Source organism: Solanum stenotomum, unplaced genomic scaffold (genome assembly GCF_019186545.1).
Source record: "Solanum stenotomum isolate F172 unplaced genomic scaffold, ASM1918654v1 scaffold21181, whole genome shotgun sequence".
Classification (NCBI taxonomy): Eukaryota; Viridiplantae; Streptophyta; class Magnoliopsida; order Solanales; family Solanaceae; genus Solanum; species Solanum stenotomum.
This window is the reverse complement of record NW_026026414.1, coordinates 32,781-46,952: the sequence shown is the minus strand read 5'-3', so window position 1 is coordinate 46,952 and position 14,172 is coordinate 32,781.

Below are 14,172 nucleotides of genomic sequence, written 5' to 3'. Positions count from 1 at the left end.
GGTTCAGATGGTTATGTGATTTATTGTGTTGCATCCAAAGTCGGCCTAGGTTCTGTGTTGATGCAATGAGGTAAGGTTATAGCTTATGCTTCCAACTAGCTTAAGGTGCATGAGAAGAACTATCTGACGCATGACCTCGAGCTTACTTCAGTGGTGTTTGCACTCAGGATTTGGAGGCACTTCTTTTATGGTGTTCATGTAGATGTGTTCACAGACCATAAGTGCCTTCAGTATGTGTTCACCCAGAAAGAGTTGAATCTTTGCCAGAGAAGATGGCTTGAGTTCCTCAAGGATTATGACATGAGTGTGCATTACTATCCTGGTAAGGCAAATGTAGTAGCAGATGCCCTTAGCAGACTATCTATGGGTAGTGTAGCACATGTTGAGGAAGAAAGAAAAGAGCTAGCAAAGGATGTTCACAGGCTTGCTCGTTTAGGAGTTCGTCTTATGAGAATATAGATGGTGGTGTGACAGTTCAAAATGGATCAGAATCGTCATTGGTAGTGGAGGTTAAGGAAAAACAAGACAGTGATCTGATATTGCTCGAACTCAAGGGTGCATTCCATCAATAGAGAGTTGAGGTATCCTTCCAAGAGGGAGATAGTGTGCTTCTCTACCAGTGTCGATTATGTGTACCTAATGTGGGTGAGTTGAGACAATAGATTCTTGTAAAAGCCTGTAACTACATGTATTCTATTCATCCAGACGAGAACTAAGATGTACCATGATCTGCAAGAAGTCTTTTGGTGGAATGACATGATGAGGTATATAGCATATTTTGTGGCTAAGTGCCCGAATTGTCAACAAGTGAAGGTAGAACATCAGAAACCAGGGGACATGACTTAAGAGATCGACATTCGTACTTGTAAGTGGGAAATGATAAACATATATTTCTTCACACTCATACTTGCAGACCACATGACTCCATTTGGGTGATAGTTGATAGAGTCACTAAGTCTACTCACTTTTTGGCGGTCCAGACTACAGATACGACAGAGGACTACACCAAGCTTTACATTCATGAGATAGTCAGGTTGCATAGGTTTCCTTTGTCTATCATCTCAGATAGAGGTCCTCAGTTTACCTCTTATTTCTAGAAGTCATTTCAGAAAGGTCTTTTCACTCAGGTTAATCTTAGCACAACATTTCATCCACAAACGGATGGTTAGGAAGAGCGTACCATTCAGACCTTAGAGGACATGTTGAGAGCTTGTGTGATCGACTTCAAGGGTAGTTGATATGATCCGCTTCCTCTTATAGAGTTCGCCTATAATAATAGCTACCATTCCAGCATTTCAGATAGCCTCTTATGAGGCATTGCATGAACGTAGGTGTAGATCTCCTATTAGTTGGTTTGAAGTAGGTGAAGCAGCCTTGATAGGGACAGACTCAGTCCTTTATGCGGTAGAGAAAATGCAACTCATTAGAGATAGACTTAAGACAGCCCAGAATCGCCAGAAGTCCTATGCAGATATAAGGAGAAAGGGAACTAGAGTTCCAAGTTGATGATTGTGTTTCCTTGAAAATGTCACCTATGAAAGGGGTGATGAGATTTGGCAAGAAAGGGACGCTCAGTCCTAGATATGTAGGCCCTTACAAGATTCTGAAAAGGATTGGTAAAGTGGCGTGAGTTAGAGTTGCCAACAGAATTATCAGCAGTACATCCAGTCTTTCACATTTCACTAATGAAGAAGTGTGTGGGTGACCCAGCATCCGTAGTGCCATTAGAGAGTGTAGCCGTGAAAGATAGTCTTTCATATGAGGATGTACCAGTTGAGATTCTTGATCGTCAGGTTAGAAGATTGAGAAACAAAGAAGTCACTTCAGTCAAGGTTTGGTGGAGGAGTCAGTCCGTAAAGGGAGCTACTTGGGAATCATAAGCAGCCATGAAGTCCAAGTATCCTCACCTCTTTCCTTCCGATTCCACTCCAGCTTGAGGTATTAGTTCCTTTTCAGTTTTTCAGTTATTCATGCGCAGATTCAGTCTTAATATCATATTTCCTCAGTTTGTACTTGCATTTTCAACGTATTTGCATGTTCTTGGAACTTAGTTCAGTCAAAAATCAGTTTCAGTATTTTAGTGTTAGGGATTGCAGCCCTCTCCCTCCATTTCAGCTAGTTAGTCTTTATTCGAGGACGAATGTTTTCAAGGGGAAGATAATGTAACACTCCGTATCCGAAAATGGACCTCAGAACTGTTTCCCAGAAGTTGCAGGTGCGATTAACGGTAGCCACCCATGGACCGTAGGGTGACTCACGGCCCGTGCTGGTGGTTCGTGGTTCACACCTGACACCTTCCCCAGAACGCAGCCCAAAAGTTTGGCTAGGGGTAGACCCACAACAGGACCTACGGACCGTAGGTCAGACCACGGTCTGTGGTCCAGGGCAATAGGTCAGACCCCCAAATTTCAGTCTCCAGTAATGATCGATGGATGACCAGCACGGACCGTCAATCGATCGACGGTCCGTTAGTTTCGTCCGTCAATCACTCCAACAATAGTTAAGTCGGGGGTCTTTTAGTCTTTTCCTTATTCATTTGACCGCTAAACTATGTCGTTTAGATCCTAAATTATGAGGTTTCAGTCAGTTTAAGCCTAGAAACATAACTAGAACCCAACTAAGTCAAATCATTTATCAAACTTTGGAAAAATTAGAGCGTAAGAGGAGAAAAGAGGTCAAGAACACTAGTTCAAGAACGCAGCAAGATTCCATCAGTTCCAGCCCAAAATCAAAAGATTTCTCCGTGGAATTTGTCACTAGGTATGTGGGATTTCACTAGTGGGTTCCTTTTGCCCATTAGGTCCCTATAATTTAGTCAAATTCCTGATTCCCTATTATTAATTAGACCTAGGGTTACTAGAACCTCAGCAGATTATCATGAATTAGTTATTTGTATGTTCCAAATCAGATTATCATGTTATTACTTCATTTCTTGCATGAATTTCAGAACCCTAGCTTGGTAGTTCTTTAGTTCCTGAATTATACATGCTAGGTCAGATATTTCAGTAGTTGAGATGTACATACCTCAGTTTGAATGTGCCATTATCAGTATATAAATGTGCATTCTCAGATTGCATGTCAGTATTTTGAATGATCCAGTATAATTCAATAATTTAGTCATAATATGTTGATCATTTAATCTATTGGGAGTAGCATAATACCGAGTTGGACTAGGGTCAATCACCCATATAGCCCTAGAACTACGAGCCACATAGGTTGTAAGTTCCCTTTGTGGGCATACTTTTAGTGATCACGCCAGCATGTCTCTACACCTTTGGTCGGGTGTATGGGGTCCTCTCGATAGGGCATATACATCGAACTCCACATTTAGCTCATGTGGTTTTATTATCGGTTATTAGTAGCTCCCACAGTTCAGTAAGACTCCATTGCATTGACCACATTTCAGTATAGTCAGTATTCAGTCTCAGCATGTTATCATTTGGTCATTGCATTCAGTTAGCTCAGTTATCAGTATCTATATCTTGTTCAGATTATACTTTTACTTCATTGCTTGTTCAGTTATATGTTTATTTCAGCTTTACTCTATCCTTCATGCTCAGTACCTTTCAAGTACTGACACATACTCTGCGCTACATCTTCTTGTGATGTAGGTTCAGATTCTAAGCATCCAGATCACGCTTAGATCGGTCCCTAATATCCAGTTCCGCAACATCAGTGGTGAGTTGTCATTCTTCAAAGACAATAGTCATGTTATCTTTCAGTTTTCATTGTTTTAGTTTCAGTTTTACTAGACTTAGCTGGGGCATCTCCCAGCATTTCTAGTCAGTTAGAGGCTATTTTCGGACATAGTTAGATTCAACTTAGTATTTGAGTTTGATGTTTCTTTTGTATTAAACACTCAGATTTCATATTCAGTTTTAGTATATGGGTATCCCCCATCATTTCAGATTCACTTATTATTAGCTTCCACAACAGTTTTATTTCTCAATTTATCTTTAGTATGCTCATGATTATGCTAGTAGGGTTAGCTTGGGGTCACTTGTGATACTAGGTCCCGTGTCCGCGTCTCGAGGGTAACTCGGGGCGTGACAAACTTGGTATCAGAGCACTAGGTTTAAGTGTCCTTGGATCTTTGAAAAGCCGCACTAGGTCGAGTCCTTTTCATGGGTGTGTAGTGCGCACCACATCTAATGAGAGGGAGGCTACAAAGTGTATTAGGAAAATCTTCATTTTCTTGTTACTCTTATTATGTGTAAGGTATGATCTAATTCCATTCTAACTTGACGTTCTACGTTTCAATGATCATGCCTCCTCGTAGAGCTAACGCCAGAAATGCGAATGCCAGTACCGCAAACGCAGATCCTCCAATACCCGATCAAGAAGTTTTGAATGCAGAGTTCCGGAACGCCATTCAGATGTTGGCTCAGAGCATTGCCAACCAGAACAATCTGCGGGTTCCAATTCCGATAGACACAAATGTTGGGTCATCTGCAGCTAGAGTGCGGGATTTTGTTAGAGATGAATTTGCCAGATTTCTTAGGATCGTAGATTGGTGAGGATCCCCAAAACTTCATTGATGAGGTCAAGAAGATCTTTAAAGTGATGCAGGTAACTGGGAATGATATGGTTGAGTTAGCATCTTACCAACTTAAGGATGTGGCTCATATCTAGTATACCAAGTGGAAAGAGAATAGGGGTACAAATGCAGCTCCTATCACTTGGGATTTCTTGAGTGATACCTTCCTAGATAGGTTTTTCCCAAGAGAGCTAAGGAAGGCGTAAGCTCAGGAATTTATGAACTTAAGGCAAGGTAGCATGAAATTCCAAGAATATGGGTTCAAGTTTACCCAACATTACAAGTATGCTCCTCACATGGTTGCTGATTCTAGGGCTCAGATGAATAAGTTCCTACATGGAGTGTCAAACTTGGTGAAGACAGAGTGTAGAAATGCTATGTTGCTGGAAAATATGAGCATTTCTAAGCTCATGACTCATGCTCAGCAGGTTGAGGGTGATAAACTTAGGGAACAGGCTAAGGAGAACAAGAAGGCTAGGATTGGGAAATATGACTATTATCAGCAAAAATCCGGTGGTGGAAATCGCTCGTAGGTTAGCAGAAATTTTCAACTCCAGCACCTTCATAAGCTAGTGTTATGTCCTCCAAGTTCAGACAAGATCAGAAAGGTAGAACATCAGGCTCTAAATCTCAGGGAAGTGTTTCAGGAACCAAAGCCTACCCAACTTTCCCTAAGTGTGGTAAGAACCATCCGGGTGAATGCCTTGCTGGAAAGGAATGATGTTTTAGGTGTGGTCAGTCTGGTCACACATTGAGGGATTGTCCTTCTAAATAGAGTCAAGGAGGAAATGGTAGAGCTCAATCCACAACTTCAGCGGCACTAGCAAGTAGCCCGACTCAGCAGGGTAACTTATCTGGTACAAGTGGCGGACAACGCCAAAACAGGCTCTATGCTTTCCAGGCTCACCAGGATCGGGAAGATTCTCTTGATGTAGTCACTGGTACGTTACGATTCTTTGATCTTGATATTTATGATTTGTTAGATCCATAAGCTACTCTTTCCTTTGTAACTCCTTATGTAGCAGTTAAGTTTGATGCTAGTCCAAAAACTCTCTTAGAACCTTTCTCAGTCTCTACTCAAGTCGGTGACCCAGTTATAGCTAGACATGTATACAGAAATTGCCCTGTCACAATCTCTTAGAAAGTCACCTTAGCAGATCTTGTAGAGTTAGAAATGGTAGACTTCGATGTTATTCTAGGCATGGATTAGTTACATTCATGTTATGCCTAAGTCGATTATAAAACAAGGATTGTTCATTTTTCAGTTTCCAGATGAACCAATCTTAGAATGGAAGGGTAGTAGCTTAGCGCCTACGAGTCGATTCATTTCTTACCTTAAGGCCAGAAAGATGATTTCTAAGGGTTATCTCTATCATCTAGTTTGGGTTAAGGATTCAAGCTCCGAAACTCCAACTCTTGATTCAGTTCCAGTGGTTAATGAGTTTCCAAAAGTGTTTCTAGAAGATCTTCCCGGAGTTCCTCTCGAAAGGGAGATCAACTTTGGAATTGATCTACTTCCAGATACCCAGCCTATTTCTATTCCTCCTTACAGAATGACTCTAGCTGAGCTTAAGGAATTGAAAGAGTTGTTGAAAGAGCTTTTAGATAAGGGCTTCATCTGACCTAGTATTTCGACATGGGGTGCACCAATGTTGTTCGTGAAGAAGAAGGAAGGTTATCTCAGAATGTGCATTGACTATAGGCACTTGAACAAGGTCATAGTCAAGAATAAGTATCCCATCCCCAGGATTGATGACTTGTTTGACCAACTTCAGGGTGCTAGTCATTTCTCAAAGATAGACCTTAGATCGGGTTCTTTTCAGCTCAAAGTCAGATATAATGACATTCCAAAGACGGCCTTTAGAACACGGTATGGTCATTATAAATTTGTAGTAATGTCATTTGGACTAACCAATACTCCTGCAGCTTCTATAGACTTGATGAACAGAGTGTTTAAGCAGTACTTGGACTTGTTAGTTATCGTCTTTATTGATTATATCCTCATTTACCCTAGGAATGAGGAGGAACATGCGAGTCATTTAAGAGTTGTTGTGCAAACTCTCAAAGATAGCCAGTTATTCGCTAAGTTTATCAAGTGCGAGTTTTGGCTATAGTTAGTTGCTTTCCTTGGGCATATAGTATCCATCGAAGGGATCCGAGTGGATTCCCAGAAAATAGAAGCAGTGAAGCAATGGCCTAGACCTACCTCTCCTACATATATCACAAGTTTCTTGGGTCTAGCGGGATATTATAAAAGGTTCACGGAAGGATTTTCATATATAGCCTCTCCGTTGACTAAGTTGTCTCAGAAAAAGGTCAAGTTCCAGTGGTCAGATGATTGTGAGAAAAGTTTTGTAGAACTGAAAACTAGGTTGACTACAGCTCCTGTTTTGAAACTACTAGAGGGTTCAAACGGTTATGTGATTTATTGTGATGTATCCAGAGTTGGCCTAGGTTGTGTGTTGATGCAACGAGGTAAGGTTATAGCTTATGCTTCCAGACATCTTAAGGTGCATGAGAAGAACTATCCGACTCATGACCTCTAGCTTGCAGCAGTGGTGTTTGCACTCAAGATTTTGAGGCACTACTTGTATGGTGTTCATGTAGATGTGTTCACATACCATAAGAGCCTTCAGTATGTGTTCACCCAGAAAGAGTTGAATCTTCGGCAGAGAAGATGGCTTGATTTCCTCAAGGATTATAACATGCGTGTGCATTACCATCCTAAGACAAATGTAGTAATAGATACCCTTAGCAGACTATCTATAGGTAGTATAGCACATGTTGAGGAAGAAAGAAAAGAACTAGGAAAGGATGTTCACAGGCTTGCTCGTTTAGGAGTTCGTCTTATGAGAATATCAGATGATGGTGTGACAGTTCAAAATGGATCAGAATCTTTATTGGTAGTGGAGGTTAAGGAAAAATAAGACAGTGATCTGATATTGCTCGAACTCAAGGGAGCAGTCCATCAACAAAGAGTTGAGGTATTCTTCCAAGGGGAACATGGTGTACTTCTCTACCAGGGTCGATTATGTGTTCCTAATGTGGGCGAGTTGAGATAGTAGATTCTTTCATAATCCCATAACTTCAGGTAATCTATTCATCCAGGTGCCACTAAGATGTACCGCGATATACGGGAAGTCTTTTGGTGGAATGGCATGAAAAGGGATATAGCAGATTTTGTGGCTAAGTGCCCCAATTGTCAGCAAGTGAAGGTAGAACATCAAAAACCTGGGCGTATGACTCAAGAGATCGACATTCCTACTTGGAAGTGGGAAGTGATCAACATGAATTTCATCACAGGTTTATCTCATACTCGCAGACAGCATGACTCAATTTGGGTGATAGTGGCGGTCAAGACAACAGATTCGGCAGAGGACTACACCAAGATTTACATTAATGAGATAGTTAAGTTGCATGGGGTTTCTTTATCTACCATCTCAGATAAAGGTCCTTAGTTTACCTCTCATTTCTGGAAGTCATTTCAGAAATGTCTTGGTACTCAAGTTAATCTTAGCAGAGCATTTCATCCATAGACTGATGGTCAGGCAGAGCGTACCATTCAAACCTTAGAGGACATGTTGAGAGCGTGCATGATTGACTTCAAGGGTAGTTGGGATGATCACCTTTCTCTTATAGAGTTTTCCTACAATAATAACTACCATTTCAGCATTCTTATGGCCCCTTATGAGGAATTGTATGGGCGTAGGTGTAGAACTCATGTTGGTTGGTTTGAAGTAGGTGAAGCAGCCTTGATAGGGCCAGACTCAGTCCTTTATGTGATGGAAAAAGTGCAACTCATTAGAGATAGACTTAAGACAACCCAGAGTCACCAGAAGTCCTATGCAGATGTAAGAAGAAGGGAACTAGAGTTCCAAGTTAATGATTGTGTTTCTTGAAAGTGTCACCTATGAAAGGGGTGATGAGATTTGGCAAGAAAGGAAAGCTCAGTCCTAGATAGTAAGGTCCTTACAAGATTCTGAAAAGGATTGGTAAAGTGGTGTATGAGTTAGAGTTGTCAACAGAATTAGCAGCAGTGCATCCAGTCTTTCACATTTAACTATTGAAGAAATGTGTGGGTGACCCAGCATCCGCAGTGCCATTAGAGAGTGTGGTCGTGAAAGATATTCTTTCGTATGAGGATGTACCAGTTAAGATTCTTGATCGTCAGGTTAGAAGATTGGGAAAAAAGGAAGTCGCTTCAATCAAGGTTTGGTAGAGGATTCACTCCATAGAGGGAGCTATTGGGAAGCAAAAACATTCTTGAAATTCAAGTATCCTCGCCACTTTCCTTCTGATTCCACTCTAGCTTGAGGTATTAGTTCCTCTTCATTTTCTCAGTTATTCATGCGCAGATCCAGTCTTAATATCATGTTTCCTCAGTTTGTACTTGCATTTTCAGCGTATTTGCATGTTATTGGAACCTAGTTTAGTTAGAAATCAGTTTTAGTATTTTAGTGTTAGGGATTGTATATCCCTCCATTTTAGCTAGTTAGTCTTCATTCGAGGATGAATGTTTCCTAAGGGGAGATAATGTTACACCCCGTATCCAAAAATGGACCTGAAAACTGTTTTCCAGAAATTGCTGGTGCGACTCACGGTCGCAACCCACGGACCGTAGGGTGACCTATGGCCTGTGCTGGTGGTCCGTGGTCACACCTGAAACCATCCCCATAACTCAGCCCAAAAAATTGGCTAAAGGTAGATCCGCGCCAGGACCTATGTACCGTAGGTCAGACCACGGTCCCCGGTCTAGGGCTGTAGTTCAGACCCCCAAATTTTAGCCTCCAGTACTAATCAACGAATGACCAGCACGGACCATCAGTCGATCGATGGTCCATCAGTCACTCCGACAATAGTTAAGTCAGGGGTCTTTTGGTCTTATTTTTAATTGGTTGACCCCTAAATTACGTCGTTTAGACCCTAAATTATGAGGTTTTAGTTAGTTTAAGCCTAGAAACATAATTAGAACTCACCTAAGTCAAATCATTAATCAAACTTAGAAAAAATTAGAGCGTAAGAAGAGATAAGAGGCCGAGAACCCTAGTTCAAGAACGCAGCAAGATTCCATCGGTTCCAGCCTGAAATCGAAAGATTTCTGTGTGGAATTCGTCACCATGTATGTGGGATTTCACTTGTGGGTTCCTTTCACCCATTGGGTCCCTAGATTTCAGTTAGATTCTTGATTCCATATTATTAACTAGACCTAGGGTTTCTAGAACTTCAGCAGATTATCATGAATTAGTTATTATATGTTCCAAATCAAATTATCATGCTATTACTTATTTTCTTGCATGAATTTCAGAACCCTAGCTTGTTAGTTCTTTAGTTCCTGAATTATACATGCTAAGTCATATATTTCAGTATTTCAAATGTACATGCCTCAGTTTGAATGTGTCATTATCAATAAATAATTGTTCATTCTCAGTTTGCATGTCAGTATTTTGAGCTATCCAGTATATTTCAGTAATTCAGTCATAATGTGTTAATCATTTAATCTATTGGGAGTACCATAATACCGAGTTGGACTATGGTCATTCATCCATATAGTCCCAAAACTACGAGCCACGTAGGCTATATTTCCCCTATGTGGGCATCATTTTAGTGATCACGCCAACATGCCTCTACACCTTTGGCCTGGTGTATTGGGTCCTCTCGATGGGGTGAATACATCAAACTTTACATTTAGCTCATGTGATTTTATTATCGGTTATTAGTAGCTCCCATAGTTCAGTCAGACCACATTGCATTGACCATATTTCAATATAGTCAGTATTCAGTCTCAGCATGTTATAATTTGGTCATTGCATTCAGTTAGCTCTGTGTTCAGTATCTATATCATGTTCAGATTATACTCTTGCTTCATTGCTTGTTCAGTTATATGTTTATTTCATTTTTACGCTATCATGTGTGCTCAGTACCTTTCAAGTACTGACTCATACTCTGCGCTACATCTTCCTGTGTGTAGGTTCAGATTTTCAGCATCCAGATCACACTTAGATCGGATTCTGATCTCCAGTTCAGCAACATTAGTGGTGAGTCCTCATTCTTCGAGGACAATAGTCATGTTATCTGTCAGTTCTCATTTTTTTAATTTCAGTTTTGCTAGACTTACCTAGGGCATGTCCCAGCACTTCTAGTCAGTTAGAGGCTATTTTCAGACATATTTAGATTTAGCTTAGTATTTGAGTTTGATGTTTCTTTTGTACTAAACTCTCAGATTTGATATTCAGTTTTAGTATATGGGTATCCCCCATCATTTTAAATTCACTTATTATTAGCTTTCACATCAGTTTTATTTCTCAGTTTATCTTTAGTACGCTCATGATTATGCCAGTAGACTTAGCTTGGGGTCACTTGTGATCCTAGGTCCCGTGTCCGTGTCTCGGGGGTAGCTCGGGGCGTGACATTGAGTTTGTGACTTTTCAGCTTCTAGGTGAGGCTAAGAAGTAGTAGAGAGCTTATGTGGATTGCAGATCTTCAGTTTTACCCCCACTTACTTAGACCCAATTTCATGCTATATTTTTGGAGAAATATGTGCCTCAGACCGTGACAGATCGTAAGAAGGATAAGTTCATGGATTGAGCAAGGTGGTATGTTTGTGGCAGCTTATGAGGCCAAGTTCCATACTTTGTCTAGATATGCAACGCCATTGGTGACTACTGAGGAAGAAAGGATCCAATTATTTGTTAAGGGACTAAACTTTGAGTTACAGGTATTGTCTATTCACATGACCTCTGTAGAAAAAAGCTTCCATGAGGTAACGGATTTTGTGAAGAAAGTGGAGGTGGTAAAGCAAGACAGTCAGACTAAGGCATTGGCTAAGAAAGCCAAGAATTCAGGCAACTTTCAGGGTTCTTACTCTAGAGGTTCGGGAAGGCCAACTCTTGCAGCCCGACCAATTTAGTTCACTATGTCCGCTTCTACAGGTAATTACTTCGGAACTCCACCTCAAAATTTAATTCAGGATAGCCAGGGAGTCGCACCTTCGGCGGTCAGCAGGCCATCTTTTGATCGTACTTATTACAATTGTTGAGAACCTGGGCATATGAGGAGAGATTGTTCCCATCCATGCATGTTGGATTCTATGTAGTAGCAGTCTAGAGTAGTGGTACCCGCGGGAAATGGTAATAATGGTCAAGGGCATCCACAAGGTTGGCAAAGAGGAAATCAGCTAGGCCGCAGAGGTAGGGGAAATGGTAACGCAGGCGGAGGTGCAGTGCAGCCAGGCAGGGAAGTCGCCCATAAAAATGACAGGGCTTATTGTTATGCCTTTCCAGGCAAGACTGAGGCGTAGGCGTCTGACGCAGTGATCACAGGTACTATTCTTGTTTGTGACCGAATGGCTAATGTGTTATTTGATCCGGTTTCAACTTATTCTTATGTGTTTGTGAAATTTGCCTCAGAATTTGCTATGATTTGTGATATACTTAATGCCCCCATTCATGTTTCTACCCAGTTGCAGAGTCTGTCATATTCACCCATGTCTATTGTGCTTGTCCTATTTTGTTTATGGGTTTCCAGACTTGGGTTGATTTGGTGATTTTGGATATGACTGCCTTCGAAATAATCTTAGGCATGACTTGGTTGTCCACTATTATGATGTACTTAATTGTAATACTAAGTATGTCACTTTAGAAATTCCAGGAAGGGAAAAGTTATAGTAGGAAGGGGTGTACAAGCCTAAGCAAGCTAAGATCATATCCTCCATTCGGGCTAGAAAATTGGTAGGGTAGAGTTGTTTAGCATATTTGGCTCATATTTGGGATGTTGAGGTTGAGTCTCCATCTATTAAGTCTATTCCTGTGGTGTCAGAATTTAGAGAAGTATTTCATACTGATTTGTCTAGTATGCTGTTGGATAGAGATATAGATTTCTGCATTGATTTGGAACCTGGTACCCACCCTATTTATATCCCTCCATATCACATGGCTCCAACAGAATTAAGAGAGCTTAACGCTCAATCCAAGAACTTCTTGATAAAGGGTTCATTCGTCGCAGTGCTTCCCTGTGGGGTGCTCCTCTTTGTTTGTTAAGAAAAAGGATGGTAGTATGAGGATGTGTATAGATTACCGACAATTGAATAGGGTCACCATTCGAAACAAGTACATATTGCTGAGGATAATGATCTTTTTGACCAATTGCAAGGTGCATCAGTTTTCTCTGAGATTTATCTAAGGTCTGGTTACCATCAGTTAAAGAATTAGGCCTGAGGATGTGCCCAAGACGGCGCTTAGAACCCGCTATGGGCACTATGAGTTTCTAGTTATGTCATTTGGGTTGACAAATGTGCCTGCAGCTTTTATGAGTTTGATGAATGGTGTGTTCAAACCATTTCTAGATTCGTTTGTTAGTCTTTATTGATGATATTTTGGTTTATTCGAAAAGTGAGGAAGAGCATGCTGACCCTCTTCGTATTGTTGTAGGTGTTCTTGGGAAACAAAAGTTGTCTTCGAAATTTTCTTAGTGTGAATTTTGGTTGACGTCAGTTGCCTTTTTGGGGAATGTGGTTTCGAAAGAAGAGGTAATGGTAGATCCCCAAAAGATTGAAGTGGTTAAGAATTGGGTTCGGCCAAGCTCTATGACTGAAGTTAGGAGTTTTGTGGGGCTCGCTAGCAACTATCATCGGTTTGTGAAGAACTTTGCGTCTATTGCCACACACTTGACAAATTTGACCAAAAAGGAGATACCATTTGAATGGACTGAAAAATGCAAAGAGAGCTTTCAAAAGCTCATGACTCTTTTGACCACCGCACCTATTCAGCACTACCCGTTGAAGGTAAAGATTTTATTGTTTATTGTGATGCTTCACATTCTAGTTTGGTGTGGTGTTGATGCAAGATAAGAATGTTATAGCTTATGCATCGCAACAGTTAAAGGTGCAAGAGAGGAATTATCTAACGCATAATTTGGAGTTGGTAGCGGTAGTATTTGCTTTTAAGATCTGGCAGCATTATCTTTATGGTGTCAAGTGTGAGGTTTTTACCGATCATCGCAGTTTACAACACGTATTCACTCAAAAGGATTTGAATTTGAGATAGGGAATATGGATGGAGTTACTTAAGGATTATGATGTCACCATTCAATACCATTTGGGCAAGGCTAATGTAGTGGCAGACATTTAGAGTCAAAAAGCGGTGAGTATGGGTAGTTTAGCTTATTTGAGTGTAACTAAGCGACCTTGGGCTAAGGAAATACATGCCTTTAAGTGTAAATTCATGCAGTTGGGAATCTCATAAAGAGGTGGGGTGTTAGCTAGCATTGAGGTTAGGGCCACGTTCATTGAGGAGATCAAAGCCAAACAATTTGACGATGAAAATTTGAATAAGCTTAGAAAGAAAACTGTGATTGGTAAGGCACAAGAGACCACTCTTGAGCCAGAAGGTGTGCTTCATTTTAAATGAAGGATTTGTGTTCCTCGAGTCGATGACTTGATTCAGAAATTGTTAACAGAATCCCATGGTTCGCGATATTCCATTCATCCGGGTGTGACCAAGATGTACCGAGATTTGAAGTGAATTTATTGGTGGCCTAGCATGAAGAAAGACATAGTAGGGTTTGTGGCAAAGTGTCAAAATTACCAATAAGTAAAGTATGAACATCAAAGGCCTGTAGGTTGCTTCAGAGAATGCAAA